The 15,689-nt window shown below is 41.5% G+C and overlaps 1 long non-coding RNA gene across 1 annotated transcript; it reads right to left on the reverse strand.

The window, feature by feature from the left end:
• Positions 1-6,124: 6,124 nt before the first annotated feature.
• Positions 6,125-6,676, reverse strand: LOC121622760. Its single transcript, XR_006007801.1, has 3 exons — positions 6,616-6,676; positions 6,460-6,524; positions 6,125-6,354 (listed from the first exon to the last, which is right to left on the reverse strand). It is a non-coding gene; the product is annotated as an uncharacterized LOC121622760 (long non-coding RNA).
• Positions 6,677-15,689: the final 9,013 nt, after the last annotated feature.

Raw genomic sequence — 15,689 nt, forward strand, 5'->3', positions numbered from 1 at the left:
ATAGAAGAACCAACAACTGGAGAAGCTGCAACTGCGGCCTGCACGCTGATGTCACCTCACGAGGAAACAACGTCTGGAAACCAGTAATCAATAACTGTCAATTCATTCAAATCTGAAACAAATAAAAAGTACTGCTGTAAATAAAAAGTATGACTGGATGTACTGTTTGTGTTGGTCATACGCCTGATGGCTAGTTTCAACATGTGGATGCTGTTCCCTTTTCTTGTTTGCTTGTTTAACAAAACTGTTTCTCTTGACATTTAAATCATAACAATCGTTTAAATACAGTTGTTGTTGCACATTTATTTGATATTGACAATGCACGTGTAAAGAGAAGATGGCAGCTGAGGTGGTGCAGTGAGACGAAGGGGCTCAAGCTGCACCATCACCGCTGACCAAGTGGCGGACCTCTGTCGTTTGTGTGATGGTGCTGATGGTTTGGTTTTCAACAGTCTGTGTTTCGGTTGGTGCAGCGGGAGAGGCCAGCACTGTGGCTGCTGCTGTTGGAGAGTCCAGCCAGTAGATCTGTGGCCAGCTGCAGTTGTTACACAAAGGCGTTGCTGCAGTCTGTGTGTGAGGTGGCTGCATCAATAGTGTCTGTGAGGCGAAGGGCTCCATCACACCTGCCTGTGAGGCAAAGGGTTCCGTCACAACTGTCTGTGAGGCGAAGGGTTCCATCACACCTGTCTGTGAGGCGAAGGGCTCCATCACACCTGTCTGTGAGACGAAGGGCTCCATCACACCTGTCTGTGAGGCGAAGGGCTCCATCACTGCTGTGTGCACGGGGTTCACATGCAGTCTCTTGGCTTGCTGACTGACCTTCCTCCTCGTCCTCTTTCTCTTTTTGCCCTACACAAAAACAACACATAAGACTGAGGTTAGTGGGCAAGAACAAAACTATTTTCAATGACTTTGTGTCAACAGCTGCTGTGGTGTGAAGGAAACATGTGTGAGTTGTGTGTGAGCACTGTGTACATACATAATTGTCTCTGGATGACCAGCCGGGGGGCAGCTCTGCGTGGAGCCATTGCTCTTTGTCCGCCTCTTCATAATATTTGGCTTGCTCTTCTTTGGATAGGGACTTCCACTGTGGATAGACGATAACTTGCGGTCAGCACACACACACTTAAAAACAGGACTTGGCCACACCCACAAAACGGGAGCGGAAAAGCACATGAACAGATGCATAAATGTGCTCACAGATAGAGGAAAATCTGTTCTGCGAGCATGACTGCAGTCTGTGGCTGAAGTCTGTGTAACACTGAATGTCTCAAACATAGAAAAAAATACTTACCCTCCGTCCCAGGACAGTGTTCACCGCCGCACTGTCAGTGATGTTCAGCTCGGCCACCACATTTGGCCTCTGCTCTTTCCTGAACAACATGAAGGCATTGGCATGGTTTCTTTATGTGCGGCTTATCTGCCGGTTGGTTTTCATGCTTTCTCTTTCTATAGGAATACAGGAAAAAAAACAAGGTAAGCGCACACAAGCGTAAAACCGTGCGAAAAGAAGTAGCAAGCAGTGAAGCAAGCAGAATAACACAACACAGAGGTAAATCTCACACTCCTCTGAGCAGTGTTGTACATTAAAACCTCTTAAAAGAGACGTATTATAAAGATATTCATGCTTGTGTTTTGGTAGATGAAGAACACTTGCAATCAGCTGCAAGAAATCAAATATAAAGGTGACTGTGATTCTATTATATGTCAGGTTTATTTATGGTGGTCCAGTTGTTGACCACTGCCGCAGATCTTGAGTCAGTCACCAAAAAGAAAAGTGCATTTTGATCAAAACTGTGTATATCTCACTTACTTTGACCCGGAGGTGTTGGGATATGGAGCAGCAGGGCCACATGTAGTGAAAACATTTACAACACCTCTCTATTCCTACACAGAAAGAGAGACAGATGTATTAGATAATAGAAAGAACTGTCTGTCTGTGTGTGTGTGTGTCTGTCTGTCTGTCTCTCTCTGTGTGTGTGTGTGTGTGTGAAGATACAAGCAGAAGCTCAGTAGCTAGTGTTCACTGGTGTGTGCTTGTTTCTATTAATGTGTATGTTTCTTACACCGTTCCAACAGGAAGCAGGTCGTGAGGGTCACCTGGCTGCATGATGTTGTGATCGTACAGCAGGGCCCCTCCCTGGTAGATGACGGGAGCAGCTTGGCCAGCGTTCACTCCCGGGGCAGCCATCATTAGGCTTGGGTGCTCCAACCAGCGTGGAGCTGCTTCGATGGGGACGCACCCACCGTTTCCCTGGCTCAGATGTTGCGGGTGGGGGGCATATGGGGGATGAGATGGAGGAGGTGGAGATGGAGGCGGAGTGATCGGTGGCTCTCCCAATATCTCTTCAATCGCGGCCTCCAGAAGGGTCCGTACTTCTTCTTTAAGAGCTGTTAAATCATCTAATTTTCCAGCCATTATTCTGTCCCTGTTTTTTTAAGGATGTATTTCTGACATTCTCCTCTGACAAGCTTTGCTTTCTTCATCTTGAGTTTGATCAAATGCCATGAAAACTAATTAGCATCGCGCATCGTGTCCTTTGAGAAGAGCCATCCCTCACCTGTTCGTCAGCTGCCGTTGCTGCTCTTCATCACCTGATCACGTACCAGCACAGCAGCTCCCTGTGAGCAATTTGCCTGTTTTATGATAACTTATGCAGCATTATAGCTGTTTCTCAAATCATATAACATACTACTGTAATTGTAGGCAGGTGTTGAGTCGGGAGTGTGTTGTCACCGGAAAAAATGATGATTGTTTCTCTTTCTTTCTTTTTGTAATAAACAGTGGACGATGTAGAGACAACCTCCAGAAAACAACCAAAACAGTGTGTTATTAGCTAAATGGTGGATTCCTGATTGATCAGTAAATAAATTATGACCGACCTGAATCCTCAAGTTTATTTAGTTGTCTTTTGAAAACGCTAAAATAAAAGCACAGCAGTTTGCTGTAAACTGTTTCCTCTCCACCTGAACGCTGGTCTCACTCCACAGGTGCGTTTGTTTACATTTTGAGTCGGTGAATTTCAGCTTTTTTACCACCAGCTTCAAAGTCATAATACATGACAATTAAGCAGGACACTCCAAATGTAAAATGAAACCTGCTCAGGTCTTAATATTAATGGGAAGGCCACTAATTTCATCCCTTAACACACAGAGATGTAATATTCAACAGTTTGACATTAAACTGTGTTTGCTTGCTGACTGATATTTCGATCCTTGACTCCACTTATTCCAAACTCCTCCAAAAAAAAAACGTTTGTGTTCCAAATCCAGATTATAGACCTCATATAAAAGCCATAATATTCACATTTTTATAGTTTTTTTTTTTTAATAGTATTTTTATAATATGAGCTGACTGTTAACACAACTGACTACAAGTGCTTGAAAATTGCACTGTACTTAAACTTCACATTTAACCACCAACACAGATCAGTGCTGAAACACTGCGCGCAATGCGCACAGTTGCGCAAACATCGGCTCCAGCGCTGTGGCTACAGTGGAGTGACGCAGGGCGCTTTCACTTGTCGTGGCCACAACATTGCGCATACAATTCTGCTACAGAACACACTGAAGCGTATTGAAAGTTCAAATGGTCTTTTGTCCGGTTCATTATTATTATTGTTGTATATTCAGTGGGCCACTGGATAAACTACATTTTTAAAAACAAATAGCCCAACAACATCTTTGCTGAATATTTAAGGAAATTATATTTATTCATATCTAATCAGCCTCAAACGTATTAAATCCATGCGCAATAGGCCAACAATGGCAGGATCAGGCGCTTGAAACTTCAATATAAATCAACCAGTAATTAAAATGCAGCACCGAAAATATCAATCCGGTTTTATTTCATTTTTTGGACAAATTATTGGCTGATGCTACTGTAACCCTCGTTATGTTATATTAACAGAGCACAGGTAGGTGATGATCAATGAAAGTAGCTGGACCAGTATCAGAAGACACTAAGCCGTCAACAGCCAGTGTTTATGAACATCAACAATGACACAGAAAACCACGAGCTGAGTTTTTTCAATTATTATTAGAAAAAACCAAAACAATTTTTAATACAACAATACTTTGAACAATGAACAGAAAATAACAAATTTAAATAATAAAGCCGGCAATGAAGAAAAAGAAACCCTCTGTTCCCAATGTTGACTGTTCTTTCGTTGGGGCCCTTTCCCAGTTACCATCAGTGTATCAATGTCTACTCCATCTTACCACACAGTCCGTGAGGGAAGGGGGAATCAGAAAACTCTGCACACCTTGGATAACAATGGTTCACTTTGGCTCGCCACCCAGTTCACACTGGGAATCTCCGATCTTGGGATCCAGGACTGAAGTTCATACAGTCCCCAGCAGGAAAGTGATGGGCTATGGCTCCAACCTTTTCCAGCCGACCGACGACACCAACACACCACGAGGGAATCCTGGGTAAACCTAAGAAAAAAACCTGACCTGTAGATAGGCCAGACAAGACCCAAAAGGCTTGTTACATTCATTCAGTGTCTGTGCAAATCATGTTAATTTTCTCTATTTCTCCATGAATTGTTACCAATTAAATACACTCCATCTTGTATGAATAAGTTCAAATCATGTTCTCAAAGAAATGCAGTTGCTCAACAAAAATACATTTAAGGTTCAAGTTTCATTCGCAGATATGAACAATAACCACATTTAAAGTGCTTCATATATATTCAAGTATTCAATGGGCTTCAAGATTTCTCTATTATCATTGAGCATGACATGTCAATGAAATTTGCATTGCAACCCCCATGTTAGAAACTAGATAATAAGATTATAAAATAAAATTAAGATACTAGAATAAAATAAACCAACATGCAGTAAAAATATTCGTACATGTAATAAAAATATACCAGAAATGAAAGACAATAAAATACTAACTATACTAAACAATCAACAATAAAATATACCAGTGAAATGTACCAATATACTAATATGTATATACTGAATGCTCTGACAACTCTGGGGAAGAAGCTGTCCCTCAGTCTGTTGGTGGTGGTGCGGATGTCTGTGGCCCGGATGGGGTCCGTGGCGATGGATCTTGCCCTCTTCCTGACCCGGCCTTCATATATAGAGTCTAGGTCAGGAAGGGGGCAGCCCACGATGCCCTGTGCAGTTTTAACCACCCGTGCTGCCATACCACGCCGTCACACTAAGGCAGAGGATGCGTTCAGTTGTGGCCCTGTAGAAATTGACGAGCAACCGAGAGGAGAGTCCGGCCCGTTTCAGTTTCCTGAGGAAGAAGGACCTTTGTTGTGCCTTCTTCACCAGGCGGGAGGTTGACGGGGATCTCCTACTGCCTCGCCAAGGACCAGATACTGACTGGATCAGGGTCAAATTATAATTCTTTGCCTAATTCTTAACTCTTAATATTATCACTTATAATCTTAAAAATTCTAAGTCTTAGGAGAGATCAGCTTTTCTTCAAAAAATGCACAGAGTCTGGAAAAAGAGTCAGAGTCCAGAAGAGTTGAGTCCAGGGAGCTTTATTCTCTTCTTTATTCTCTTGGCAAGTCCTGCCAAAAATGCCCAAATTCTGTTCTGCGCATCACCTTTTATACACTTGTCAGAGGGCTTGGCCACACAGTCTGGCCACATCCTTTTTATCAAGTTACATCTTTACACTGATTTTATTGGTGTTTACATAGAGGGGGGTCTTCCCCTTTAATGCATAATTAATAATCTCTTACCTAATTTCTACTGGTAATTTTCCATTGTAGCCTTTAGGGATTTTCCACTGAGATCCCTCTGGCCTCAGTATCTATTGGGATCTTAGGAACTTTCCAGATTACTGCTTTGTTCTAAGTTTAGCAAGTTATCTCTATTCTAGTGTTTTTATTGGTGTCTAGCCAACTCTTAGGACATTTTTTTAAAAAGATTTATATAACAGAACATAGGCCAAGCAAAACAGAGATAGTACTAACTAAACAGACATACGACTCACTAAGTAAACAGAGATTTCACTAAATAAACATAGATGTGATTTCTTAAGTATACAGAGTTAAGAGTAAAGAAACATGTTCAGAAATCCTCTTCATGTGTCTGTCTCCCTCATGCCCCTGAGCACAGAGTGAGCACAGAGTGAGCACAGAGTGGACAGAGTGGAGTGGCACAATCTTGTCATGTAACCCTCAGATCTGACACTACAAGGTGTTCATGGACCAGGAAAAATCAGATACGATGTGGAGGCCCTGAGAATAATCCGCTCAAAGCACTTCATGATTACAGGGGTCAGAGCAACAGGCCGGTAGTCATTCAGGCAGGTGATGGATGTCTTCTTAGGTACCGGAATGATGGTGGAGGACTTGAGCTTCACGATAGCGCCATTATCTTCACAATAGCGCAGAATTGTTAGCGCCATTGACACATTCAACATAGTAACAACAAAATATAGTAATATCACTAACCCAACAGACTTCACAGTGTTTCACTCACCGCTGAGTCAATGTAGCTCTACAGCGCCTCACTTCATAGACCTGCACTTGTCCAGTCGCACTTTTCTACAAGGTTTAACGTAACAATACAATAATCAACAAATATTTAACAATCTCAAGAATTAATAACTTCATTTAGAAGGTAATTTTCTCTTACCCAGTGGGTGATAATGGAATTACTTTTGATTTTATCGATGGGCACACAAGCATGCCAGGGCGATCTGTTCGTAAAACAGGAAGTGATACAGGAAATGAACCTGTCACATGACATTCACTGAATATCCTGATTGGCTGGTTGTGGAGCATGTGACTTAACCCCTTCTGCAATACACAATGCTTTTGGCATGGTAATTCTTCCCTTTTTGTGGAAAGGACTTTATACATTTTAAACAGACCTTCAAAAGCAACTTTAAACAGATGTATATATCTATGACTTATTTCAATAATTTATTCATTTAAATGAATTAATCCCAAATCAGCGGTTTTAATAATTTTCCATCAACTTATCTGTTTATTTAAAAATAACATGAATTATTTAAGGGATGATTATGTTGCTAAGAGGTATGGTTTTAGATTTTATTTCATCATATTCAAGCCTGGGCTACACTATGGCTGTTCACCCCTCAATCAAACTATAAATTCATCCCCCTGGCACAAAAACATTGAGGATCTGATGCAGAAAATGATGGGAAATGCAACAAGACAGAAAAGGTTGCAATCACATTACATATTGTGTGCTCCTGCAGCATTTTGTCTGTTTACATGCTGAGCAGCCACACAGTAACTTAGAGCCAAACAATGTTTGACTACAACGGACAGGAAAATGTCATTAAAGTAAGCTGTCAGGCAGACAGAAATGTGATTGTAGCAGGATAAAGTGCTTTTTCATGGGGAGTGTGCTGCTTTGCCCTCCCCTACCTTATTAGCCAATCCGTTATTGAGGCCACCCTATATAGGGATGCAGTGTCCATCTCGCATTCCTCTTGCTCTTTGGCTCTGAGGTCCAGCCACTCCGGGTCGCCTCACTTCCTCCTCGTCCCCATTGTTGCAGGTAAGGTAGCTACCTGGGTTGTTGTTGTTTGCAGCGGATTTTTTTTTGCAGTTTTCACAGTCATGATTTGTCTGTGTGCAGGCGTCCGACAGGCAGACGCTGCGCCTGTGCGGCGGGCTCACCGGTAATCTGCCACTGCCGCTTGGGAGACGTGAGGTGCACCGACCCTCTCCAGTGTGTGTGCGTCATCAACGCTGATGGGTGTGTTGGGCCCATGTCACCTCCTCAGCATTAATATTTTCTTTTAATATTAATTTAACCTACCATATATTTTCATTGTAGATGTTAATTGGTGTGTGGAGTGACGCCGTCTGAAGAGCCGCTGCTGCTTTGCTCTATGTTTTGTTTGGTGTGCTGTCCGCATCATTCCTGTGTTGGTTCTAACCTGCTGGGCTCTGTCTGCACGTGTTGTACGCGTGTGTCTGGACTAGATGGGATATTTGGTGTCTGCCGACAGAATTCCTTCATCCCTATTAGTTCCTTTCTTTTGCCTCAGCCCTGATACAGCATGTGCTGGTTTGATTTTCTTATGCGGGATTAATTCTTGTTTTGGTTTTGTTTATCTCTTACTTTCTTTTCTGATTAGTAATTAATTATCTTTCACTGACTGTAGCTCCTTTTTTTCTCTTTCTTAAATTAGGATTTGTTCAAGGTGCCTGAGTTTGTGTAATTTCTGGTAGCTGGACTTTCATCATTTGATTTATTTTGTGCATAAGTTATTTTTGGCAAATCATTTATTTTTTCCCTTTATTTACTTTTGTCAGCTTGTTTGGTTAATCGTTAAATTGAGTTTTTTTTTGGTAGCTACAGTGACTTTCCTGTTAGTTTGTAATCTTGGTTGCTGCCTTATTTATTTGGTTATTTTGTTTATTGGCTTGTCTTGTTTGCCTTGTTTGTTTTGATTTCCCCCTTTAACAATTCTTTTGTTTGTTTCTTTCAGGTGCTGGAAACTTACCGTGGCAGTCCTGGTGTCCTGGTTGTGGGGTCCCCCCTTTCTTTTTGTGTGTGTGTGTTGTACGACCCCTCCTCAGTTATCTGATTTTGATGTTTCAGTGACACGAGTGAGTGGGGTGCTCTTCTCCCTGGGTTCCTTCACTTCCTTGTTCACCTAGACTCCCCCACTGGTAAGCTCCAGCCCTGTGTGTATTTTCTGTGAAAGAGCCATAGGCACAGCTTCTTTTAAAGTACACTGGTCTTATGAAATTCTGTAATAAAATAATATATATACTTTTATAATTGGAACCACGTCTTCTGCTTGAGTAAAATGAACCTAAGTGTCCTTGTATTAGCTCCAATAAGGTAATACAAAATTATTTCCTTGGGTGAAACTCCCAAGGTGGCGTTGTCTGGTTGGGCTGGTCGTTTCCTAATATTTAAATCTTCCACTCGTATGCTTACCGCCACATAATGTTTCATCGGCTCAGTAATGACAGTAAAGCATGAGAAATCCTGCTGAGGCAAGTTTCTTGACCTTGTTAAATGTGTTACATTGTGGGTCTATTTAACAGTTGTGATTGAATTGAACTAAATTATGTGTTTTTTTTTCACACTGATTTGTTATAAATGCTGTAATCACTTTATCCATACCCACCATGTGCAATTTCTACCCAAGTGCAATTTGTGCAAAAACTGTTCTAACTCCGAACCGAGACAGCGAGCTGAACATCTAAGGGTTCCAGCAATAAAAGGACACGTTGTTGTCGTCTTTGTGTTTACTGAAGACCATTTTCTTAATTTGTAAAACTAACATACAGAACAAGGAAAAAATACATAAGTGCAATGCGTATGTAACTCATAACTGTGATAAACATCACGCATCACTTGGACAGCACACTCTTATACTACTGTCAGCTGATGGCTAACAATACCAACTCATTGTTAATACTTAGAAAGATTCAAGAGTCTTTATTGTCATTGAGCATGTCAATGAAATTTTCATTGCAACCCCCATGTTAGGAACAGATAGTAAGAAAGATAAGAAGACTAGAAAGAATAAAATTAAGAACTACAATAAAATAAACCAACATGCAATAAAAATATTCGTAAAGCAATTAAAAATATAACAGAATGAAAATATACTAAGGCAATAAAATATACTAAACAATAAAATATGGAAGTGAAATGTGCAACAGAACAAAATATACAAGCAGAATAAAAAATACAGTGATATGAACCGACAGAATTAAAAAAAAAAAAAAAAAGTGAAATGTACTGACAGAATAAAATACACCAGTGGACAATAAAATATACCAATGAAAATGAAATGTGCCAATATACTTAAATGTATATAATTTAGTTAAGTATATGTGTGGACCTAAAAGTTAAGTACACAGAAGGTGCAGGAGGAGGTGGAGGTGAAGGTGTAAAAGTGCGGTGTGCAGTGGTTCAGTTTTCACAGTCTCTCACTGCAGAGCTGGGAGAGCAGCTCACATCATGACACTCTCCTCTCCTCCAGCTGTCAGTGCGTTCAGGGAGGCGATGAGGCCATGCGCATTTTGGATAGGATTTGCGCTTTTACGCACTGAACCGATAGCAGTCAGAATTCTTCCATTGTTGTTTTGAATCAGTGCCCATGAGTAAAACGCACACACAGATCAGCGTCAGAACAGCCGTGTGGATATACTGATCCGGCGCAGGAAGGTTGCGCATAAATAGATATTCAGCTTTAGATTTAGTTAAGTTACGCTTTTCAAATAGTCTTTCTTGTAAACTAGTTTTTCTACGCTGCTCCAACACTGTCATCAGTACAGCCAGTTGTGGAAGAAGAACTCAGATATTCTACTTAAGTATAAGTGGTAATACCGGGGAAATACTCATGTAAAATGTGGAATACGTGGAAAAATACATGTAAGAACTCTGCATTCAAAATCTAACAAAGGAATTAAGTATTAGCATCAAACGCAACCAAGCACAAACAAATTATGCAAAATGGCTCGTTTCAGAATGATATTGATCACTGCATTATAATTATGCATGAATGTGTGAGCACAGCTAATGTTGCAGCTGGTCAGAGCAGGAATAGTTTCACCAGCTTTATGTAATATACAGCGAGCTTTATCCAGAATAACACATCATGATTTATCAGCTTTTTTATTAATAGTATGATGAAACTGAGAAATAACACATTATAATGCCAAATAAATGTAGTGGAGGAAAAAAAAAAAAAGCTTTCCTGGTACTGGTTTCCAAAATGTAGTGTATGATGTAGAAGTATAAGGTTAGAGTGTAAAGTAGCGTTTAATGTTAATCTTCAAGTCATTACTAATAATTAAATATAAATCCTTATTATAAATCAAATATTATTCATGCTGTTAGTACGCTGATGATAGCACAGCCTCACAGAGCCGCTAGCAGTCGGCTCAGTCGGCCCAGTGGTTATAGAAAAATCACACCTCGCCCAGAAAATCCACCTACTTCAGACACAGGTCAAAGAAATGATAGTGTATCAAATGTTTGGATAAACTTACTGTGATGTATCGATGCTCAAACCCATTTGAATTTCGTAGATTATTTTACTCCATTGTTTATCATATTCCCATCCGTTATATCTTTTATTCTGTTTTGCTGTTTTCATTGTCAGTTGTTCATCTGTGATACACTTGAATTCTATTATTTGTTGTACCAGAGTTATTGTACGAGCACTTATGGTATACATTTACCTGCTGTGTGTGTGTGTGTGTAAAATGTAACACTTCTTTTTGTGTGTATACACATTGTTGCAGATGCTTAATGAGCTAATAAACTGTTGAAAAAACTAAAATAGTTGATTAGTTCACAATAGAAGAACCAACAACTGGAGAAGCTGCAACTGCGGCCTGCACGCTGATGTCACCTCACGAGGAAACAACGTCTGGAAACCAGTAATCAATAACTGTCAATTCATTCAAATCTGAAACAAATAAAAAGTACTGCTGTAAATAAAAAGTATGACTGGATGTACTGTTTGTGTTGGTCATACGCCTGATGGCTAGTTTCAACATGTGGATGCTGTTCCCTTTTCTTGTTTGCTTGTTTAACAAAACTGTTTCTCTTGACATTTAAATCATAACAATCGTTTAAATACAGTTGTTGTTGCACATTTATTTGATATTGACAATGCACGTGTAAAGAGAAGATGGCAGCTGAGGTGGTGCAGTGAGACGAAGGGGCTCAAGCTGCACCATCATCGCTGACCAAGTGGTGGACCTCTGTCGTTTGTGTGATGGTGCTGATGGTTTGGTTTTCAACAGTCTGTGTTTCGGTTGGTGCAGCGGGAGAGGCCAGCACTGTGGCCGCTGCTGTTGGAGAGTCCAGCCAGTAGATCTGTGGCCAGCTGCAGTTGTTACACGAAGGCGTTGCTGCAGTCTGTGTGTGAGGTGGCTGCATCAGTAATGTCTGGGTGAAGGGCTCCATCACACCTGTCTGTGGGGCGAAGGGTTCCGTCACACCTGTCTGTGAGGCGAAGGGCTCCATCACACCTGCCTGTGAGGCGAAGGGCTCCATCACACCTGTCTGTGAGGCGAAGGGTTCCATCACACCTGTCTGTGAGGCGAAGGGTTCCATCACACCTGTCTGTGAGGCGAAGGGCTCCATCACTGCTGTGTGCACGGGGTTCACATGCAGTCTCTTGGCTTGCTGACTGACCTTCCTCCTCGTCCTCTTTCTCTTTTTGCCCTACACAAAAACAACACATAAGACTGAGGTTAGTGGTCAGGAACAAAACTATTTTCAGTGACTTTGTGTCACCAGCTGCTGTGGTGTGAGGGAAACGTGTGAGTTGTGTGTGAGCACTGTGTACATACATAATTGTCTCTGGATGACCAGTCGGGGTGCAGCTCTGCGTTGAGCCGTCGCTCTTTGTCCGCCTCTTCATAATATTTGGCTTGCTCTTCTTTGGATAGGGACTTCCACTGTGGATAGACGATAACTTGCGGTCAGCACACACACACACTTAAAAACAGGACTTGGCCACACCCACAAAACGGGAGCGGAAAAGCACATGAACAGATGCATAAATGTGCTCACAGATAGAGGAAAATCTGTTCTGCGAGCATGACTGCAGTCTGTGGCTGAAGTCTGTGTAACAATGAATGTCTCAAACATGACCGTGCGAAAAGAAGTAGCAAGCAGTGAAGCAAGCAGAATAACACAACACAGAGGTAAAACTCACACTCCTCTGAGCAGTGTTGTACATTAAAACCTTTTAAAAGACACGTATTATAAAGATATTTATGCTTGTGTTTTGGTAGATGAAGAACACTTGCAATCAGCTGCAAGAAATCAAACATGAAGGTGACTGTGATTCTATTATATGTCTTTATGTGTTTATTTATGGTGGTCCAGTTGTTGACCACTGCCGCAGATCTTGAGTCAGTCACCAAAAAGAAACGTGCATTTTGATCAAAACTGTGTATATCTCACTTACTTTGACCCGGAGGTGTTGGGATGTGGAGCAGCAGGGCCACATGTAGTGAAAACATTTACAACACCTCTCCATTCCTACACAGAAAGAGAGACAGATGTATTAGATAATAGAAAGAATGTGTGTGTGTGTGCGGGTTTGTGTGTGCGTGTGTGTGTGTGTGTGAAGATACAAGCAGAAGCTCAGTAGCTAGTGTTCACTGGTGTGTGCTTGTTTCTATTAATGTGTGTGTTTCTTACAGCGTTCCAACAGGAAGCAGATCGTAAGGGTCACCTGGATGCATTGAGGTTGCAATCGTACAGCAGCCCCCCCCCCCCGTAGATGACAGGAGCAGCTTGACCAGCGTTCACTCCCGGGCAAGCCATCATTAGGCTTGGGTGCTCCAACCAGAAATAACCAAAATAAAACAGGATGTGACAAAAACCAGGCAAAGACAACACACAATGGGAAACTTAACAAAAAAACGGCGTGCAGAGCATGGGTCATGACATGCACACATGGCACACCACTTCTCATTGCTTGGAATAAAGTGTATCCACGCACCTGAGGTCAATGCTGAAGACTCATCACCGTGATGATCCTAAGGCACAAGAGCTATCGGTTACTCCCAGAAGAAGTCCAGGATTCCACACCAGCTCTCTCTGAGGGGCAGGTTGTATGATGCCCTATTCAAGCTCTCCCTGTCTCAGAACTATCATTCCCCTATTTTCCCCCAAAGCTCACAAACAACCTGAGCCCACACATCCTTTCAGCCCAGCATCCTTTCCTCTTCTCGCTTCTACCTTTCATATCCTGTCTTTTTTGGCCACCTCACCTCCTCCCACCACTATACTGGTCAGCACAGCTGCTTAGACCACTCCCTCAACAGTGGTGTCAAGCGTGGTGCCATCAGCCAAAACCCATCATTTCCTCTGGTTTTGTGGTGGAGAGAAATGACACTGAAGAATAGGTGTAGCAGATGCAGCCAGAGTGGGACTTCATTGAGCTTACAATGTACAGATGTTCACAGCAAAGTTCTGTCTACATCTTGTCTATATTAGCTTATATACTTTAAGCTAAATCGTCATGAAAGTCTTTTGGTGTCAATCCATCAGTAGTTACTGAGATATCTCAGTCTGGACCAAAGTTGTGGACTGTTGGACTGCCACTGCCTTCCCTGGACCCAGCTGCAGCTGAGGCAAATGGGTTTTATAGCATTTAGAGTCATCCGTCAAACTGAAAGAAGGACATAATTTCTCAGAAATAAAGGTGAGAAAATACAAACTGATTAGAACATAAACCTATATTATGTTGAAATTATTCAGGAGTGTTTCTATGTTGAGGAACAGAGAGGAGATCATTAAAAGCAAACTTCAAATGCCAATTTACAGTGAGGAAAAATACTTCCAGAACAAGCGGACCCTTCGAATATGCAGCTGTATTAGGTTTTCTGACTCCAGCAAGTGACAAAGTTAACTGCTGGAAGCAATCCACCCAAACAAAGATATCAATATATTTGTAAATGTGACTATTTTGATGAAATCCATGTCCTGTTTTTTGTTTAGATATATAAGCACCTGAAAATCTAAAAATGATCTCACAGATCTGCAATCTGCAGGTCATTGCAGATTGACTCAGAGTGCTTGTAGTAAAAATAGTCGTGAGGCCGCCTGGTCTGCAGCTCAAGTTGACCTGCTGCAGTTTTTTGTCATCAGCAGCAGTGTGACCTGAGGATCCTGTTACAGGTCAAGGGGTCCCCTGCATAACCTTACAGAAAACTTGTGAACAGCAGCAGTAACAGCTCTTTAATATGAATCAAGAAGCTTCAGTAAATCACATTAGCTTGTGTTCACACCTGTTAGACCAGAGAAATTGCATAAATTATCAGGTCTTGTCTTGTCTCGTCATTCTTGCCTGTTCAGTTTTTTACAGCAAAAACAAAGAGGTGTAAGCCTGAAGTCACATGGCCACAGCTAGCTCATTCATTGTTAATCGTATATCATCAGTCCCACATGGACGTATTATATTCCTTCGACTATCCAACCACTGTTTATTATGAGTTTTGTCATCATGGTCTGACGGCATGGTCAACCTGTTTGAAACCTGTTTGAGCTGCGACCTCACACTCAGGCCAGCCATGGGTCTTGCACATTCCCAACACAAGGGAACTCCAAAGCTATAGGCTAAAGGCTATAACTAAGAGGGCAGCCCCACCACCAAAATTAAATCATATTCTTAAGTTCCCAGCTAACACATAACATTCCTGCAACATTCCTTACAGGTTTTTAATTGATAGCGTTCAAATTTGAACAACGCAGCAATACAACCTTCTCATAACCATATGAAGTAACTTTTTTGGGTTTGTTTTTTTTTTTTTTTTTGCAATATTCCCCAGAGGTTTGCTGCTGGTATTCTTTTTTACTGCTACCTTTTCAGTTATTCAAATGAGTTTTTATTGAGTTTCATGTTTTTTTTAATTCATTTATATTAAAACATACTCATATCTGCCAACAGTTTGACTGGGAAATAATGTGCAGTCCACAAGTGGAGGACAGTGAATTTTAATGACCTGCATCACAGGTCATTACATCACATTACATTAACTTCTGTGTGGACAACACTGTGCCTACCAGGAAGGTACAGTGTTTCCCAAATAACAAACCCTCGGTGTTCCTGGAAGTAAAAGCCTTATTGAATGAGAAGAAGAGGGGTTTTAGATCAGGGGCAAGTGAGCTGAGGAGGGTGCAGAGGAAGCAGAAAAGGGAGATTAGGAGAGAGCTACAGGAGGAAGCTGGAGGAG

Source organism: Chelmon rostratus, chromosome 19, assembly GCF_017976325.1.
Source record: "Chelmon rostratus isolate fCheRos1 chromosome 19, fCheRos1.pri, whole genome shotgun sequence".
In the NCBI taxonomy this organism is placed as follows: domain Eukaryota; kingdom Metazoa; phylum Chordata; class Actinopteri; order Chaetodontiformes; family Chaetodontidae; genus Chelmon; species Chelmon rostratus.